Source organism: Podarcis vaucheri (genome assembly GCF_965113315.1).
Source record: "Podarcis vaucheri genome assembly, chromosome: 7".
Taxonomy (NCBI): Eukaryota; Metazoa; Chordata; class Lepidosauria; order Squamata; family Lacertidae; genus Podarcis; species Podarcis vaucheri.
In genome coordinates, this window is record NC_138765.1 from 12684131 (window position 1) to 12704172 (window position 20042).

The 20042-nt window shown below is 45.2% G+C and overlaps 1 protein-coding gene across 1 annotated transcript in view; it reads right to left on the reverse strand.

The window, feature by feature from the left end:
- Nucleotides 1–17778, reverse strand: part of ERFL (ETS repressor factor like) — a 157141-nt gene extending 139363 nt beyond the window's left edge. The window contains exon 1 of the mRNA XM_082232700.1: nucleotides 17503–17778. The gene's annotated coding sequence lies outside the window, so the exon portion shown is untranslated. The remainder of the gene's footprint in view (nucleotides 1–17502) is intronic.
- Nucleotides 17779–20042: the final 2264 nt, after the last annotated feature.

Consider the following 20042-nt stretch of genomic DNA (forward strand, 5'->3'; position numbering starts at 1 on the left):
CCTAGTCTTTCCAGGAGGGGTTGCTGATCCTGGCAGATCAACAGCTTGATCTGCAAAAGATCATGGGGGAGAGTTAGCAGGGGCCACCGTGGTATAGGACAAAAGCAAGCAGCTCCTGCCGCTAATCCTTGCGTTTGTCTTCTTAAAAGTAGACCCCACTGAGTTCAAATGGACTTACTCCCAGGTATACATGCATTTGTGTGTGCGTGCGCACCTTTTTGTGTGCATTTGTAGAGGACTGCAGTCTAAAACCAGGGTTTCCCAAACTTGGGTCTCCGGCTCTTTTTGGACTACTGTTCCCATCATCCCTGACCACTGGTCCTGCTAGCTAGGGATGATGGGAGTTGTAGTACAACAGCTGGAGACCCAAGTCTGGGAAATCCTAGTCTAGTCTAAATCTTAAGCTAGTCTTCACTATCTAACTCCATTCTTTGATTCTTAACATTTAGCAAATACAGTGGAACCATGGTTCTCGAACTTAATCCATTCCGGAAGTCCATTTAACTCCCGAAACCGTTCAAAAATTAAGGTGTGGCTTCTGATTGGCTGCAGGAGCTTCCTGAACTCAAGCAGAAGCCGCATTGGATGTTTGGCTTCCGAAAAACGTTCGAAAACCGGAACACTTACTTCTGGGTTTTCGGCGTTCGGGAACCGATTTGTTAGTCAACTAAGCCATTCGCGAGCCAAGGTATGGCTGTATGGGGCCCTCATGTGTACAGTGGTACCTCGGGTTAAGTACTTAATTCGTTCTGGAGGTCTGTTCTTAGCCTGAAACTGTTCTTAACCTGAAGCACCACTTTAGCTAATGGGGGTGGAGACGCTCCTTCAGATATACTGGACCGAGACCATTTAGGGCTTTAAAGTTCAGCTCCCTTGCATTTCTATTCTGCCCTTTCTTCCATCATGGCACCCAAGGTGGCACACATGTGGTTTTTAGATCTCCCATCCAGGCAGTGAACAGGGGCAGTGTGCCCCATTTTGCTGCTCCTGCACCAATCACCTTAATGCCCTATTGTGGCAGAGCCCCAGGCCCCAGATGGTCAGTGCCCTTCATCGGAAGCCACAATTTAAGAAGGATATTGACAACCGGAACGTGTGCAGAGGAGGGCGACCACGATGATCAAGGCCTGGTGAGGAATGGTTGAAGGAGTTGGGTATGTTAAGCCTGGAAAACAGAAGACTGAGAGGAGATGTGATAGCCACCTTCAACTATCTAAAGGGCTGTCACATGGAGGATGGAGCAAGCTTGTTTTCTCCTGAACCAATGGATTCAAGTTATAAGAAAGGAGATTCCAACATCAAGAAGAACTTTTTGACAGTGAGCTGTTTGACAGTGGAACGGACTCCCTCGGGAAGTTGTGGACTCTCCTTCCTTGGAGATTTTTAAGCAGAGGCTGGATGGCCATCTGTCATGGATGCTTTAGTTGAGATCCCTGCATTGCAGGGGTCCCTTCCAACTCTACAGTTCTGTGCTTCTATGAACAGTTCTCTGGAATAGTGCATACACTCAGTGCCTCTCTGCCCATATGCATTTCATTACACAGACAGTACGACTAAAAACGTGGTTATGGTTTAGCTCTGGACTAGTTTGTGCATATGCTTCCATCACTCATTAAACACAATGTTGGGGAAGTATTGGGGTTCAATACTCAATATCCTGTGAGTTCAGCCTGGATGGCCAATAAAATGCAGACACCAGTTGTCAGTCAGACAAGGCTGGTGTGACATAACCTCAACCAGGAAGTAGTTGAAAGATGGCACACCAAATATGAAAAAAACACAAGCATTTATACACTTACAAGCAAAGGGAAGGGAAGGGAAGGCTGCCCTTCCTTCTGATAGTTTCTACTGGTTTAATCACAAAGCAACTCTCTTATCTCGCCCTCCCCTTTCTTTGTCCTCAACAGTTGTAGCAACAGCTCCTTCCATCCTTCTCTCATGGTCCTCTTGCAAACACAACCTTCACAATCCAACCGTCACTTGCTCACACATATTTCTGCTTTCATTCAGTGTATTTCAATAATTTTTATGACGGTAGCATCAAATCGGCAACTTTCCGTGTCCATTGTGTAAGGGCTAAAGCTCAAGAGCTGAGATCTGTAGATGAAGGGAGGGATTTAATAAATAATAATAATTGTGGAGTTCCTGTTGTGTTTGCAGAAAGTTCCGAGCTCATACTTTGACATCTTCAGACAAGGCAGCAAAGACCTCCGTCTGAAACCCTGAACAGCTGTTGCCAGTCAGAGTAGACGACACCAAACTAGGTGGCACAGTGTTTTGACTCAATATATAGGAGCTTCCTAGGCTATGATTGAACTTAGCATATTCTTGGAAGAAAGAGCTTCCATATTACATGCTATCAGCTGAAGCATGGAGTGCTTTTCTGTGGAGACAATTCCCACTTTCTGCTGAGGCTCATCAAATGTTCAATAATCAGGTGGTTTTTACTGTATGCACATACACACACGCACTCTGAGAAAACACAGTTTGGATCCCAAACACCTTGCAAGTTGAACATTTTGGCTCCCAAATGCATCAAACCCAGAAGTGAGTGTTCCGCTTTGTGAACGTTCTTTGGAACCCGAATGTCCGACGAGGCTTCTGATGGGCTGCAGGAGCTTCCTGCAGCCAATCAGAAGCCTCGCCTTGGTTTCCAAACATTTTGGAAGTTGAACAGACTTCCAGAACGGATTCCGTTCGACTTCCAAGATACCACTGTATGTGGGAAAAGTGAGAGCAGGACGCTGGGCTAGATGGGCCATTGGAAGGCAATTCGTATGTACCTGAGATGTATATTCCTGAGACTGTAATTTGCTTTATTTCATAATGAATTTCAAATTGCTATAACTTGCCTTGAAACTTTATGGTGAACGGTGGGATAATAATAGTAATAATAATAATAATAATAATAATAATAATAATAATAATGCCATCAGGGATATATCACCAAAGGTGGCATTTTCAAATCAGTGTATCAACTCAAGCACAATGCTTTTCAATGGAGACCATTTACACATTTACATGACGCACTGCATCGCAGGGGGTTGGACTAGATGGCCCTTGGGTCCCTTCCAACTCCTAAGACTCAGTAATAATAATAATAATAATAATAATTTATTTTTATCCTGCCCATCTGGCTGGGTTTCCCCAGCCACTCTGGGTGGCTTCCAACAAAAGATTAAAATACAATACAAATGATTCTATGAAGCATTTATAATCAAGTAAAGAGGATTCAAGGGAGGTCCATACATGTATGCAGCAGAAGTCAAAGTACTCTCTTTAGATACTGGACAAAACTAGACTTTATGTACTAATTTGTATACTACAGTGGTACCTCTGGTTAAGTACTTAATTCGTTCCAGAGGTCTGTTCTTAACCTGAAACTGTTCTTAACCTGAAGCACCACCTTAGCTAATGGGGCCTCCCGCTGCTGCTGCTGCGCCGCTGGAGCATGATTTCTGATCTCATCCTGAAGCAAAGTTCTTAACCTGAAGCACTATTTCTGGGTTAGTGGAGTCTGTAACCTGAAGTGTATGTAACCTGAAGTGTATGTAACCTGAGGTACCACTGTATTTTATTTTATGTTACAGTGTTTATTTTTTGCTACAATTTTCGTCCTTGCTTTTGTTTGTTTTAAACAGGTCTTCTTGAAGCACAGAGTGGACTTTTTAGGACTGCTAACACCTGATTTTTATTTATTTTTAAAGTTGAGGCATGTGCAGGGCCTGGGGACACAGAGCCTAGGCTGGGTCTAAGACCTGCCCCAGCTTATTGCACTCCAGCCTCCACCAGCCCTGGCTAGGGATGATGGGAATTGTAGTCCAGCAATACCTGACGGGCCACTGGTTATCCACCCCTGGTGTAAGGACAAATCAGCAATTTGCATTGGGTCTGGGGGTACAGTGTCCATGCACCCTACTTTACAGAGGCCAGTCCTCTTATTTGAAGAGCTGCCAGAGAACAATTCTCTATTTGATGATATCCTGAGAATCTAAGGCGAGCCTGGCAAATCAGGCGAATGGCCCATCTTAGACCAGCATTCTGTTCTCACCAGATGTCCTTCTTGAAAGACCTACATTGGCTCCCAGTACGTTTCCGAGGACAATTCAAAGTGTTGGTGCTGACCTTTAAAGCCCTAAACGGCCTCGGTCCAGTATACCTGAAGGAGCGTCTCCACCCCCATCATTCTGCCCGGACACTGAGGTCCAGCGCCGAGGGCCTTCTGGCAGTTCCCTCACTGCGAGAAGCCAAGTAACAGGGAACCAGGCAGAGGGCCTTCTCGGTAGTGGCGCCCCCCCTGTGGAAACCCTCCCACCAGATGTCAAAGAGAAAAATAACTACCAAACTTTTAGAAGACGTCTGAAGACAGCCCTGTTTAGGGAAGCTTTTAATGTTTAATAGGTTATTGTATTTTAGTGTTCTGTTGGAAGCCGCCCAGAGTGGCTGGGGAAACCCAGCCAAATGGGTGGAGTATAAATAATAAATTATTAATAATATTATTATTATTGAAGGTAAGGAACCATAAGAAGGGGGAAGCAGGGGGGGCCTTGAAGTTATCCACCGATGCTTCGTCTCTGGACAGAAGACTTGAGAAGGCACACAGGTCGTCTGATCACAGCCCACCACAGTGACGAGCACTGCGTTTCTATTTAAGTTCAGTGTTAGACACTGAGATACGAAAGCCAGGAGCTAAATAGCACCTTAAGCCTAGGTTATGGGCACAACAATGGAATGTCTAGGCACTCTTTTTTAATAACAAAAATACAAAGCTGAAAATGAATGAACTGCAGCTAAAATATTGTGTTCATTTTTCACATGGTCTAGACCAGGCATCCACAAACTCGGCCCTCCAGATGTTTTGGGACTACAGCTCCCATCATCCCTAACAGGACCAGTGGTCAGGGATGATGGGAACTGTAGTCCCAAAACATCTGGAGGGCCAAGTTTGTGGGTGCCTGGTCTAGTCCTTCCCTTGCCCACCCCCCTAATATTCTTAAGAGGGTCTCTTCTCCAGTCTTCAGAGAACAGCTAGAAGTGGAGAGGCAGAAAAAGGTCCTCCTTTCTTTCTACTCTGCAGTTTTAATCTGAAATCTTAGGTGCCCATAGCTCAGAAACTGCTCACACTAATGAAATTCTCTGTTGCAAAATGCACCTAGAACAACGGGAGTTTCAAACACTGTTTAAGTTACAGTGATGATTTCCAAATTGTACCTCTCCAGATGAATTGTTGTTGTTGTTTAGTTGATTAGTCGTGTCTGACTCTTCGTGACCCCATGGACCAGAGCACACCAGGCACTCCTGTCTTCCACTGCCTCCCGCAGTTTGCTCAAACTCATGCTGGTAGCTTCGAGAACAAGTGATCCCCTTCATGGATCACTGCCTTGCCATAGCGAAGGGGCTTGAATAACTCAGAGAAGCTATGAACTATGCAGAACAGGGCACCCAAGATGGACAGGTCATAGAGGAGAGCTTTGACCAAACATGATCCACCTGGAGGAGGAACCGGCAAGCCACTCCAGTATTCCTGCCAAGAAAACTCCATGGACAAAGACACCAGATGAATTAGCGCATGCAAATATGTGTCTCCTTCTACCCAGGCTCATGCCTTTTTGCTGTGCCTTGTCGTGGTGCCTAGAGATTTCATTGTGTGGTGGGCAATGCTCAGCCCCCCCCCCCAGCTGCTTATTCGCCTACGATGTAGGAAAACAACAGAAATGTAGCTTAGAAAAAATGAAAGATTCTTGACCTTTTCTTTTCCATCCATTGGCCTCTAAGAAAAAAGAAATCCTGATGAGCCCAGATCTCTTTTGGCCGCTTGGCAACCCTAGTGGAGTTTCTCATATCACTTGCCCCCTCTCAACCCTGGGAGGCATTTGCTGTTCCTGTTCTTCTTCTGCCCCCCCCCCCCTTTCCAAATGTTTCATTATTCTATATGTTTTTCAGAGGTTCAGATAAAAAAACGCACGATAGAAGTTGGCTGTAAAACCAGCAGGCCCCGGGGCTTCTCTTTTTAACATGCTGATTTTCTTTACAGCTTTCCTTTTTTCATCTTCTGAAACCAGCTCCTCTCTTCCTTATGCCCCAATCTCTGGGAGACATATCCGTTGGAGTTATTTGCTAATGACCTGCGCGGTGTTGCTTTTCCCCTTATTCTTCTGCCAGGGCTGGAGTTCAAAAGGAGCGCTTTTGTATAAAATGGCTTTCGGTTATGTATGTGTGTTAACTTTGCCTCCTGACCGGATCCCAAAGAACAAAACAAAACAATAAAGATGAGTATGCTGTTGAGCATATGCAAAGGTTTTTTCTGTGTGTGAGCATATCTTCTTCTTTGGTGATCACTCATAGCTGAGTAAGATTGTCTTCCATAAACACGGTTTTAACAATGAGTCCGTAAGTGACTGTGGAGGCCAATTCGGGATCCACACATCCTTCCACAGTGGGGACATTGGTTTCCGGGCGCGAGTTGATCACGGTGTGGATTTGCCAAGCGTGCCTTCCTCCTAGTACGTTTCTCCTTTGCGTCCTGAGTTTGAGTGTCTTCAAAGCCCATGACACCTTAGATAAAGGCTATCCTCCAATTGGAGCGCTCGCAGGCCAGTGTTTCCCAATTGCTGGTGTTTATACTACATTTTTAAAAATTTGCCTTCAGACAGTCTTTGAACCTCTTTTGTTGACCACCAGCATTACGCTTTCCATTTTTAAGTTCGGAATAGAGTAGTTGCTTTGGAAGACGATCATCAGGCATCCGCACAACATGACCAGTCCAACGAAGTTGATGTTGAAGAATCATTGCTTCAACATTGCAGAGTTAGCATAAGACAAGCCCTCCTGGATCAGGCCACAGGCCCATCTAAAGTCCAGCACCCTGTTCTCACAGCAGCCAGCTAGATGCCCATGGGAAACCCGCAGCCAAGATCCGCGTGCAAGAGCACTTTCCCCTCCGGTGGTTTCCAGCTACTGATATTTGGAAGCATTACTGCCTTCAGCTGAGGAGACAGAGCCATCTTGGTAATAGCTTTCAATAGCCTTCTCCTCCCTGAATTTGTCCAAGTACTTTCTTCACCGCCTCTCACTGCTATGGAGTTTCGGAATTAAGGCTTCCAGGGTAGAAAATTTGGTAAAAGTTGTGCCCTTAAAAAAACCCAAAATGACACACACACACCCAAAAAATTCCATTCTGCAAGAAGAAATGCAGGATTGTGAGAGTTTATCAGACATTGCTCAAACAGCCTCAAGAGTATATTTGCAACAATAAGGTCTTAAAACATGGTTTGTTTGTTTTTTAATCATGGAATCATAGGATTGTAGAGTTGGAAGGGAACCCAAGTCCAAACACCTGCAATGCAGGAATCTCAGTGTTATGTACTGAGTTGAATAGGATCCAAACTGCAGCAGTCTGATTGGTCCTAGAACAATAGGATTCAGAATGCAGCAGTCTGATTGGTCCTAGAACAATGCAGCAGTATGATTGGTTGGCAGGAACCACCCAATCCTGCTCCAGATAGAAGTGAATCCACAAGCTGATTGGCTTACAGTAGAATTCCAGAATTAGCCAATCATGTGCAGCCCATTGTGTAAATAATGTATATAAAGCAGATACTTTGAGGGGACTTTCATTCATTCCTACTCACCACTATGAGCTGAATAAAGAGCATGAAATCACTTTGCGACTCTGAGTATATTTCACTCAGCTAAAGCAAAATGAAAAATGAGTTTCTCAAACATCTGAATTCTGCTCCAGTGGCACAATCTCTGCCCCCTCCTGATCACAGTACACACACAGTCTTAGTGGGTTTGATCCTCAACACATTAAGCAGAAATGAAAGTAGAGATTATCACCGAAGTTTGTAATTACTTGGTTCAGAATATGAATTTACTCAGTTTGTTAGAGTCAGATGAAGGAGCGTCTCCACCCCCATCGTTCAGCCCGGACACTGATGTCCAGCGCCAAGGGCCTTCTGGCGGTTCCCTCATTGCAAGAAGCCAAGTTACATGGAACCAGACAGAGGGCCTTCTCGGTAGTGGCGCCTGCGCTGTGGAATGCCCTCCCAGCAGATGTCAAGGCAATAAGCAACTATCTGACTTTTAGAAGACATCTGAAGGTGGCCCTGTTTAGGGAAGTTTTTAATGTTTGATGCTGTATTGTGTTTTTAATATATGGTTGGAAGCCGCCCAGAGTGGCTGGGGAAACCCTGCCAGATGGGCGGGGTATAAATAATAATTTATTATTATTATTATTATTATTATTATTATTATTATTATTATTACTACTACTACTACTACTACTACTACTACTACTACTACAAACAGTCCCCTCCAGAAGTTCTTCTCTGGCTTGGAAGTGAAGTGAGGTTCTGCACATCATGTGCAGTGTTAAGATTGGCCAGCCTATTTAAAAGGCGCATGTGCAAACATTATTTGTCAACTTCTTACTCATGATTAAAAAATAAAAGCAAAACCTCTCATTGATTGCTACGAGAAACTTGACCAGACCTATCTTTAAGTTTGGTAAACACGGTCTACATCTGTGTGAGTCAATTCTATCAGCCGTTTCTTGCAGATATTTTATGTGGGTCCCTATTCAAGATCTGAATCCCTCTCTTGTTCATCTGTGCATGTTTGGAAGAAGGAATTTCCGGACACTGCTCCCCACCATGGATGGTGCTAAGCTAAGAGAGAACGCTTGGGAAACAGGCGGGTCCCCCCCCCCCCGAAGAGAACTCCAAGAAAGCTCCTAGCTACTGAATTCCAAATAGAGCCAAGAGGATTTCAGCTATCATTCCCTGAGGGCTGGGATTCTGGATTTCTGGAATCTGGACCACTGGAGTCAGTTCTCAGCTCTTGAAGGGGTGGAGGGAAAAGGAAGTAAGGAGAAAGGTTTAGCAGCCAAGAACCTCTGGCTTTGGTCCCAAGCTCTGGGAATAGTTATTTCATAGTGGTGAGGGTGGGAGACAGGTATTTCTGGATTCCCCATGTGCCATGCCCAACAGTGCTCCTATCTTGCTATATAACAGGGGTGTGGCCTTCCAGATGTTGTTGGACTACAGCTCCCATAATCCCTGGCCACTGGCCCTGCCGGCTGGGGCTGATGGGAGTTTTAGTACAACAGCACCTGAAGGCTACAAATTTCCCACAACTCCTTTCTTCCCTTTAAAATTTTAACTTCCAGTTTCCTAAATGCCTATTTTATCTCCACTTTTATGTCCTACTGGGTTGCAACCTATTTTTAAAAAACCTTTCACCGCAGCAGGGGTCCACAACACTTTTGGGCCTGGGGGCACATCGGGGAATCTAAGAAACTGCTACGGGCATCGCAAAGTACCCATTTCACTGAAGAACAACTGGCGATGCTCAGAGCCAACCTCTCTTCACCGTAACCGGCAAAACATCTGCAAAGGTGGTATAATGGTTAGAGTGCTGGACTAGCTCAGTCGTGAAATGCTCTGGCTGACCTTGGGCAAGTCATGGTCTCTCAGCCTAACCTATTTTAAATAATAAAATAATAAATAAAATTGACAGATAAACAACAACCCCACAGGCAACCAAACACAGGAAGGGGCCTTTTCTGTGGTGGCTCCCCATTCGTGGAATACTCTCCTCAGGGAGGCTCGCCTGGCGCCTTCATTACATATCCTTAGGCACCAGGTAAAAACGTTCCTCTTCAACCAGGCCTTTGGCTGATTAACATTCTGTGGTCCTTTTAATGTGACTGAGAGGGGGTATATTGGTATGTTTCACTTTTGTTTTATTATGTATTTTGTGTTTTTGTTTTGTATTCTTATGTTGTAAACTTTGGATGAAGGGTAGCATACAAATTTAGTTAACAACAAACAACAACCACACAAAAGCAAAACCAACAGCAACAAAACCATGTACAGCACCCCGTTTTAAGTACAGTGGTACCTCTGGTTACCAACTTAATTCGTTCCAGAGGTCCGTTCTTAACCTGAAACCGTTCTTAACCTGAAGCACCACTTTAGCTAATGGGGCCTTCCGCTGCCGCCCCGCGATTTCTGTTCTCATCCTGAGATAAAGTCCTTAACCCGAGGTACTACAGTGGTAGCTTGGGTTACAGACGCTTCAGGTTACAGACGCTTCAGGTTACAGACTCTGCTAACCCAGAAATAGTACCTCGGGTTAAGAACTTGCTTCAGGATGAGAACATAAATCGTGTGGCGACGGCGCGGCGACAGGAGGCCCCATTAGCTAAATTGGTACCTCAGGTTAAGAACAATTTCAGGTTAAGAACGGACCTCCAGAATGAATTAAGTTTTTAACCTGAGGTACCACTGTATATAAATTTGAAGGGGGCAGGTGATCTTGGCACACTGGCAGGCCCCAATATTATTCATGCAGCCTGATATTATTCCTGCTTCTTGGTATTATCCATTCTATTCTTATGATGTTCTATGACTTTAAAACCAGGATCGATTTCATATCAGGGATTTATATTTTGGATTTTGCCTTGAGAGGGCCCAGCCCGAGCAGGCAGCCAACGAGTATTTTAAATAAATTATAACAAGCGTGGCAAAGCTTTTCCTGACAAGGAGATAGAAAAGCACCACCAGCCCTGCCTCCCTGAGTGTCAGGCTGCCAAAGGCATAAGCTCAGGACCAGCTGGAAATGGTGGCAACCCTGCCCTAGCAGGTTTCAGCCCAGAAGACAGCTAGTGGGCGGAATCGCTGTCCAGGAGAGGGGGAAATTTAGAAGGACACCTGCAAGAAAAATGACCCGTTGTTCTTGGAGCAAGAAGGGGGAGAGAGGGATGATAGAGTATGGAACAAGGGCTGGGGACATCTGGTACATTACGGGATCTGTTTAAAGACCCATCCGTTTCTCTGATCCTGGCGGGATTTGAGGGATGGATGGAGAAATGAAGGGGGAGCAAATAGCTAGCAATAAGCCATTGATCAGCTACAGGCGGGCTGCAGACAGGCTCTTAGAGAAGAAGGGAAAGTGGGGAGAGGCTCTGACCAGGTAAAGGAGGGAGGGGGAGAAGGACTTTAAAAAGGCAAAAGGGCCGAGACCAAGGCGATCGCATGCAACCCAAGAGGTAGTTTTGCATAGTGGTTAGGGTACTGCGCTTTGGACGGGGCAGAACCAGGTTCAAGTCTCCCAGTCACCCAGAAATCTCCCTGGGTAACCTGCCTCGCACGGCTGTTGTGAGGACACTGTTGCATGCCAAAATCCATGTGCCCTCGGCTTCTTGGGAGGGAGGGCTGGGTTAAAATGCAGGAACAACAAGCTCTTTTCAAAGGCACAACAAGCCAAGGGTGAGCATGTGCATGTGCAGAGTTTACCTTCAAGTAACCAGCACCAGCTCTCTGTACTGAGATTAGGAGCAGGACTTTTTGTTCCAAGTACTTTACAGTGGTACCTCAGGTTAAGTACTTAATTCGTTCCGGAAGTCCGTTCTTAACCTGAAACTGTTCTTAACCTGAAGCACCACTTTAGCTAATGGGGCCTCCTGCTGCCGCCGCACCGCCGGAGCCCGATTTCTGTTCTTATTCTGAAGCAAAGTTCTTAACCTGAAGCACTGTTTCTGGGTTAGTGGGTCTGTAACCTGAAGCGTATGTAACCTGAGGTACCATTGTATTCCAGATGTGTTTCAGCACCTTGTTTTAGAAATTAACTAAGCCCCAGTTGTAGGTAACAAGATCAGCTGAGTATGGGAATGCTTGGGCCCTCTAATTCTAGAGTTATTTTCGTCTTAGTACCCCCCCCCCTCTGGAGAAATGGGGTGTGAAAACTGGGGGAATGCTCCTAACTCTCCAGCAAAATGGGAGGAAGCATTTGCTAACAGAGCAAGCAGCTGCAATTGAAAACATTACACAGAATGAGGGAATGGGTTTCCTCAGATTTTTTGGAGGGTGGGGGCATAGTAAAACAAGCAGACAAATGAGAATAATAATGCACATTTTGCCTCATATCTCAGGTTCCACAAATGCTAGAAACGTACTCTTCTTTTTCATGAAAGCTGTAGATTTGGAGATTACGGTTCATCTGCCTCCCTTGCCCCCAAAGGTCTGCAAGCTGGTGTAACAGGTAGGACTTGGGGAAAACCCCACATCTTTAGTGGAAGATGTCGCAGGAGGCAGTAGATCAGCATCATGCTGCCATATGGCTGCTGACCGTCCTGCAGAGACCTGTGTAGGCCAGTTATATCGTTGGCCTTTTCCCATGAAGAATACTGCTGGCCAATCAGCAACGACACACTTCCCAGGTGCAGATCAGATAGCTCCTCATGCATCAACCCCCCCCCCAAAAAAAGGCAGAGAGCTGCACAAAATTTGCATATGCTGATACAAACACGTTCACACATACACATTTAGAAATGCTATCTGTTGCATATAATAAAATGGTAAGCGCGTCATCACACTGCAGTTTGCTTAGCCACAGGCAGGTGGTGCTGCAAACTATAGCATAATGAGAGGCACCATGAGGTGGAAAGTCTATGAGGTCAGTGGAGAGTGGTTCCCTAGAGGGAAAGAGGTTTGGTGAGGTGGAGGAGTTGGCGATGGAAGCAGAATTCCATCACCTCAGTGTGTGTCTTATGTGGGGCCTGGTCTACACACACAAAACAGAATGGGGATCCTGAGACAGTTGATTAGGCTGTCTGAACTGGGACTGCAGGACTCCATTCAAGTTAAACAAAACGTAACATTCCCACTGAGCCATGCACAAACCAGGCCCAGGCAAGCAGTGCAGACTTCTGGCAACCCTTGAAACACCACCGCAGACTCTGTCCTGGTTTACACAAGCTTCAGAATTGGGCAGCAATGAGCTAAAGGAGCTATGTGATTACAGAGTGGACTGTGCTGCTATAGCCTACAAATGGGGGTTCACTTTTCTATTGCTCCCCTACATTTAAAAATTCAGCACAGCAGGGAGAGGCCTGGGCTACAATCTTGCTCCTGAATGTGTACCCCCTCCAAAAAAATTAGCAATAATCATCTGCAGAGAGATTGTTGTTTTATGTGGGGGCAGCATTCAGACATAGCCTCCTACATTTATTTATTTATTTATTTATTTATTTATTTATTTATACATACATACATACATACATACATACATAGCCTCCTACTTGACTCCACCTCCCATCATCCCTGACCCTTGGCCATGCGGGCTGGTGGGAGTTGGAGTCCAATGACATATGGAAAGTCACAGGCCCCCCACCCCTGCTCTAGGTAAAGTCCTTTTCAGGGCTAGGTGCTTGCAACTGCCTGACCCTGGGGCGGCCATATCCTACTTCACAGAAAGCAGTCCTCTGTTTGCAAATGCGCTCTTTGGTCCACAGATAAAGAACGATGAGAACTGAGAGCAAGTGGCCCCACACCTGGCCTCACCTGTTCACAGCCTTTCCCACTAGGGTTAGCTAGTTTCCAGTTTAAATAATAATAAATATTTCCAAATTTGCATATGGCAAATAAATTACCATACACACTTTTTTTGCAATTCTAGTACATCTTTTTTTGGGGTGAGGCGTGTCCTTTTTGGGGCAACACGTAAGTGGGCACCCTGCCCTGCTTTTACTACTGCACCAATATATCACTGGGTTTTTCCAAAACAAAGTGGGATAGGTCAAGAAATTGCTCGTGTCTGAGGAGGAAGATGTGTCTAGCACTACAATACCCTGAAGAAACTCATTCGCCACTGTCTCAATCTCCAGCAAACTGAATCAACACCACATGTTTAAACCGTGTGGTTTCCTCCAAAGAATTCTGGGAACTGTAGTTCACTCTCCACAGAGCTACGATTCCCAGCACCCTTAACAAATTACAGCTGCCGGGATTCTTTGGGGGAAGCCATGTATGGGGTATATACAAGGCCAGCCCCACTGCCCTGGTTACTGTGAAGTATGTGGGGCAGGAGGCCTTCCTGACAACCACCATCTATTGAAGTTTGGTTGGTTGGAGTTCAGAGAGAAGTGCCTTTTCCATCATGGCTTCCATTTTGCGGAATGAGTTCCCCATGGAGATGAGGTGAGCTCTGAGGATGGGCTCCTTTTGCAGTGAGTTAAATCACTTTCGATCCCCTCTGGATCACTGATACCAAGTTCTTCCTCTCTTTTCCGTTTCACCCCCTGCAGTTGTTTGTTGATTTATAATATTTCTCGCCCGCCTTTCGCCATGAACGCCCAGGGCCGGTTACAACAACATCATACACAACGATCAAAACAGATTTTTAAAAATTACAATGACCAAACAATCAAGCCGTTCCAAAGCAAACTACAATAAAGGTTCTTAATTCTTCAAATTGTGGATGTGTTAACTGATGGATAATTTTTTTTTTAATTGTTTTCTGTCTGTTGGGAGCCGCTCTGAGATTCGCAAACGTCTATACGAAAAGCGGTATGTAAGTTTAAAATGAAATAAATTTCTGGCTTTCAGTCTATCCTCCCTCTCCTCCGGGGCCTCCTCTGTTCAGTCCTCCCCTTCCTCCTCTATTTTTAGCCAGCATCTCTTTTTATTTTTTATTTATTTCGGCTCCCCTCTCTCCTCTTCCTTTCTAAACACTTCCTCCCCTCCTTTCGGGGAGCGCTCCACTCCCCCGAGCGTTATGACTTCATCCCGGCGCGGGCTGCCGGCAAGGAGAAATAAATCTTCATAAAGGCTGGGTTGTGATTAATCCGTGGGCCAAGGCTCGAGAGCGGGACCTTTCCCATTAGTGGATAATGGGAAGATGGAAAGCTCCTGTCGCCAGCACTAGCTGCCCGTCATTTGTTCCACTTTGCAGTCCATTTGGCGGGGAGACTACAAGGCACTCCATCAAAAATATTTTCAGAGTTAATTTCCGTCCCTTAATCTGCTTGATTCTTATTTTGTATCGAATGGCAGAATCGATTTTCGTGGCGACTAAATTAAATAAGGGCTCTTTTCATGCATGGGGGAGCCCGGGAGCTAAGGGGAGAAGGGGGGGGTGAGTGAGGAAGAATTAGAAAAGAGGAGAAAGGGGAAAAGGGAGGGGTGGAAAAAAAATAAAAGATGTGCAGGCACATGGAAGGATAAATAGATAGGACTTGGGGGAGAGTGGGGGGAGATTGGTTTCGAACCCACAATCCCACCTTCCCCCTCCCCTCGCAGCATCCACAAAGGTGGGCCCAGGCAAATGCATTCACACAAACACCCTCGCTCTTGCCAGGTGTTGGTGCCAGGATTGGCACCCTCCGTGCCCCCTTCCCCTGCCTCCATCAGTCCCCCGCCTCCTCCTCACCACAGTTCTTGCTAGTTGGCCCCCTGTGGGAGGGGGGCAGCCCCTTGGCGGATGCCTGTGCATGGCGACCTCTGACCCCAGCGCCGCTCTCGTCCGTAAGATTTCCGGAAGCCCACCGCTGCGTTCTGTGCCTTCTCCTCCGGACTCCAATATGGATATTTTCCATTTAACTATGGTGGTGGTTGGCAGGAAGAGAGGGCTGCCTCACCTATCGCTCTGGAGAGAATGAAAACACCCCTATAAGCCGCAGACATCAGGAACCTCCAGGAGCTATAAGGCCACCTTCTTACCTTACACATCCTGATCCGTCACTTTCGAGAGCAGTCTGAATGACAGATCCAATACGCCTCAAACGGCCATCCAATAATGTCTACTTGGGAGTAAAGCACACAGTTCGCAAAAGGATGGAGGCTGCCGCCTTTTCTCCTTTGCACCAAACGAAACACCAAACACTAGTCTGCTATTGAAAGATGCTGAGCAGACTCAGCAATCATAACAACAGTAATATTAGTAATAATACTGAGGGGCAGCCCTTCTCCTTAGTTAATAAACGGGGCTTCTGGTTGAGGAATTTATACAAGTTATACCATGGTGGGGAGAGTGGGCTAGACTTTGCTCCGTAATACACTGAGCACGAGGGTTAAAAAGGGTCGTGGTTATATTTTAAGACCCACCTTATTTCTGTGATTTTTAAGTTGCTTTCGACTGTCTTTGTTTTTTAACTGAAATCCGCCCTGCCTGCAACCTTAAGGTGAAGGGCTGGTAATCGACAGCAACAACAAAAACAACAATTAATCCTTCGCTAGACTCTGAGGATAGATAACACCCTGCGTCAGCAAGGAGAGGCCTAGGCCAGATTCAGAAGGAGGAGGAAATACAGCGGAGGGCGCAGGTGATCAGTTCATACACAAACACACAACGGCTCCCCTCCCCACAAGCATCAGGTTCAAGCGGTCTTTGCTGGGCCCCCTCCATCAGAGCCTTCCATGTTCATTTCATCCACCATTCTTCTTCTTCCCTTGTCAGATAGACTCAGACCCCCCCCCCCGACTCTGTGGACCCATGGGGAGAGTTGGAGGTGGGGGCTGTTGCTCTCTTTCTCTCTGGATCACATATAACCCTTTTGCCCAGCAAGAGGAGGAGAGTTCATTTATTCATGCTGGAGCCCAGCCATTCATTTATCTCTTTTTGCATCTCTGACAGCTTGACATGCCTTTGGCTCCCACCAAGAGCCCCCCGCCCTATTTCCCCATCCATCCTCCAAGCCTCTTTATCCGCCGTCCCGTCCAACAAGCCAGGGCATCTAACAGGGGTTGTGTTTTTAGAGCGCCACAGCCACAGTCTACACCGGGGATAGGCAAACTAAGGCCCAGGGGCTGGATGCGGCCCATTCGCCTTCTAAATCCGGCCCGCAGATGGTCCGGGAATCAGTGCGTTTTTACATGAGTAGAATGTGTCCTTTTATTGAAAATGCATCTCTGGGTTATTTGTGGGGCATAGGAATTTGTTCATTTTTTCCCTTCAAAATATAGTCCGCCCCCCCCCCCACAAGGTCTGAGGGACAGTGGACCGGCCCCCTGCTGAAAAAGTTTGCTGACCCCTGGTCTACACTCTTCCTCAATGTCTTCTTTGCGAACTATTTCTTCCCTCAATGTCTTCTTTGCGAACTATTTCTTCCCAAGTCTTCTCCCATTGGAAAGTTTGATAAGGTACACAAATACTATCTCAAATTAGTGGCTGCAAGCAAGATTTCTAGGAGGGTGGGCTGCCTAAGTCTGTTGTTGCAAAAGCAACATAAAATCCCAAGGTGCCTTAAAAGACCAGCAAGCACATTGTGACAGAAGTTTTTGCAATGTATGCTATTGCTGGCAGAAATGTGTGTCTCTCTCTCTCTCTTTCACAGACACGAGGAAAAAGAATGTTTTGATTCATTCGTTTCCTCTCTAGACCGCTTTACATTTTCAATAAAAAAATCTCAAAGCGGTTGACAACGCAGGAAATCGTCATAAAAAGCAATTCAGAGGAAAACACTATTGAAGAAAGACAAAATATGAAGTATACATTCAAAGCAACGTAATTAACAGGAAGCTGAAATATATGAAAGATTTCAAAATAAAACATTGCAAAGGTCAACGATGGAATGTACGTTAAACGCAGCAAAGTTAGCGACGACGAAATCTCAAAGTATTTCAAAAGAAAACATTCCTAAAAGAAGTCAAATATAAAATGCACATTTAAAACAGCGTAATTAACAACAGAATAGAATATTATCGTAAGCAGAGAACGTACCTGCCGCTGTCGCTGCCAGTTCTGCCAATGGCGGCTCAGGCTCAATGGCCTAAGAGGCAGTCAAGGTGGTCTGTGGCCTCTTCAGCAGCCTCAGCCTTTGTAGCTGGAGTCAGTCAGGGCTCTGTCCTCCCAATGCAGGGAGCAGGCCTTCCAGGACTCACAGCCAAGATGGTCCAGCACAAACCAGCACTTTAAATTCGTAACCTGTCAATGCTCTGAGTGAGAGACAGCATTCTTCCTAATGCTCATTCTCTTTCTCTCCAGCAGGGGGCACTGGCAATAAGATGGATAACAAAAAAGAAAAAGGAAGTGATGTACATTGCATGACTTAACACAAGGAGAAATTGACCATTGGGGGGGTCCTTCCACTTGTACTGTGGAAAATGCAAATCACAAACCCAGTTCTACTCTTTCAGAGGAAGGAGCAAGATTGCTTACTCCTACCGTCTCCCTCCCCAAATGAATGTACTTGCAAGGGGTTGGCACTGGGTCTCAACCTGCGTCTTGCAATACAGGATATCCAACAATATATTCCAGTTTCTAGAGTAGGCCATGTACACGTGAGATCTGCAAAATTATTATTATTATTATTATTATTATTATTATTATTATTAGTATTATTAGTATTATTAGTATTATTAGTATTATTAGTATTATTATGCTTATTAGGTTCCACCCCTCAAAAGTAAACTGAAAGCGACTTACAATATAATTAGGGTTGCTATACATCCGGAATTTCCCAGACATAAGCCAGCAATCGGCTGTCAGAAGCTGTGTCCGGGTGGAGATTGCTGGTTTTTCCCCTCAATTTCCCCCCAAGATTTTGAAAGAAGAAGAAAAAAATTGAACAATTTGGGGCAAGACGAAAAAAATCTCAACAACTTCACCAAAAAATGTTCAACAACAACTTTTCTGTCCTGATTGTCAACTTTTTGAAATATGGCAACCCTAATATAATACAAATGTTAAAATCGGTATACATTTAAAACAAACAAACAAAAAATATCCATATCCATATATGTAAAGGGTAGCTCAACCCAGCCCACCCACTAAAGGAAACCACAAGATCTAAAACTCTTCAAGGTAAAGGCCAAAGGCCTGGTTGAAAATAAATGTTAAAAGAAACAAATAATGTTATAAGTTTTCAAAACTACCAAGCTTAAGACTAGTTGCTTAGTTTTTAAACTGACAGTCCACCTTGTTGTTGTTGTTTAGTCGTTTAGTCGTGTCCGACTCTTTGTGACCCCATGGACCACAGCATGCCAGGCACTCCTGTCTTCCACTGCCTCCCGCAGTTTGGTCAAACTCATGCTGGTAGCTTCAAGAACATTGTCCAACCATCTCGTCCTCTGTCATCCCCTTCTCCTTGTGCCCTCCATCTTTCCCAACATCAGGGTCTTTTCCAGGGAGTCTTCTCTTCTCATGAGGTGGCCAAAGTATTGGAGCCTCAGCTTCAGGATCTGTCCTTCCAGTGAGCACTCAGGGCTGATTTCCTTCAGAATGGAGAGGTTTGATCTTCTTGCAGTCCATGGGACTCTCAAGAGTCTCCTCCAGCACCATAATTCAAAAGCATCAGTTCTTCGGCGATCAGCCTTCTTTATGGTCCAGCTCTCACTTCCATACATCACTACTGGGAAAACCATAGCTTTTACTATACGGACCTTTGTTGGCAAGGTCTCTACTTTTTAAGATGCTGTCTAGGTTTCTCACTGCTTTTCTCCCAAGAAGCAGGCGTCTTTTAATTTCGTGGCTGCTGTCACCATCTGCAGTGATCATGGAGCCCAAGAAAGTAAAATCTCTCACTGCCTCCATTTCTTCCCCTTCTATTTGCCAGGAGGTGATGGGACCAGTGGCCATGATCTTTGATTTTTTGATGTTGAGCTTCAGACCATATTTTGCACTCTCCTCTTTCACCCTCATTAAAAGGTTCTTTAATTCCTCCTCACTTTCTGCAATCAAGGTTGTGTCATCTGCATATCTGAGGTGGTTGATATTTCTTCCGGCAATCTCTTAATGCCCACAAATATAAGTATTTGGAAGTAGATAAGATTACATTTTTTTAATGATGTTTGAAATTTGAACTTCAGCATACTATGTTGGAAGACTTATTGGGATTTTCCTTTCTTTAATTTGATTTGTTTTTGTTCTTATCTTCTGAAAAGCAAGCTGTGTAAAGTGAGATTGTATCAGGCTGGATTTATTTACAGCATTTTGAGTGTTTTTGTATACATTATTTTGATTTTCAATAATTCCATAAGCAAGGAGCCACCACTAAAAAGTCCCAACCTCACGTTGCCACCCTCTGCACCTCCCTGTGAGAGGTCACACAGAAAAGGACCTATTGTGATGAACATAGGGCCTGGGTTGGTTCCTATGGAGAGAGGCGGTCCTTCAGGTATTGGGGTCCAGCAGCCACTTCATTCCATTTTCATTCCATCCCATGTTTTCTGTTCTCCCTCTCCCCACCCCACCCCAGTCAATTAGTATCTTGTGGTCATTTTGGTTTTTTATTATTATTAAAACCAATAATAAATAATAAA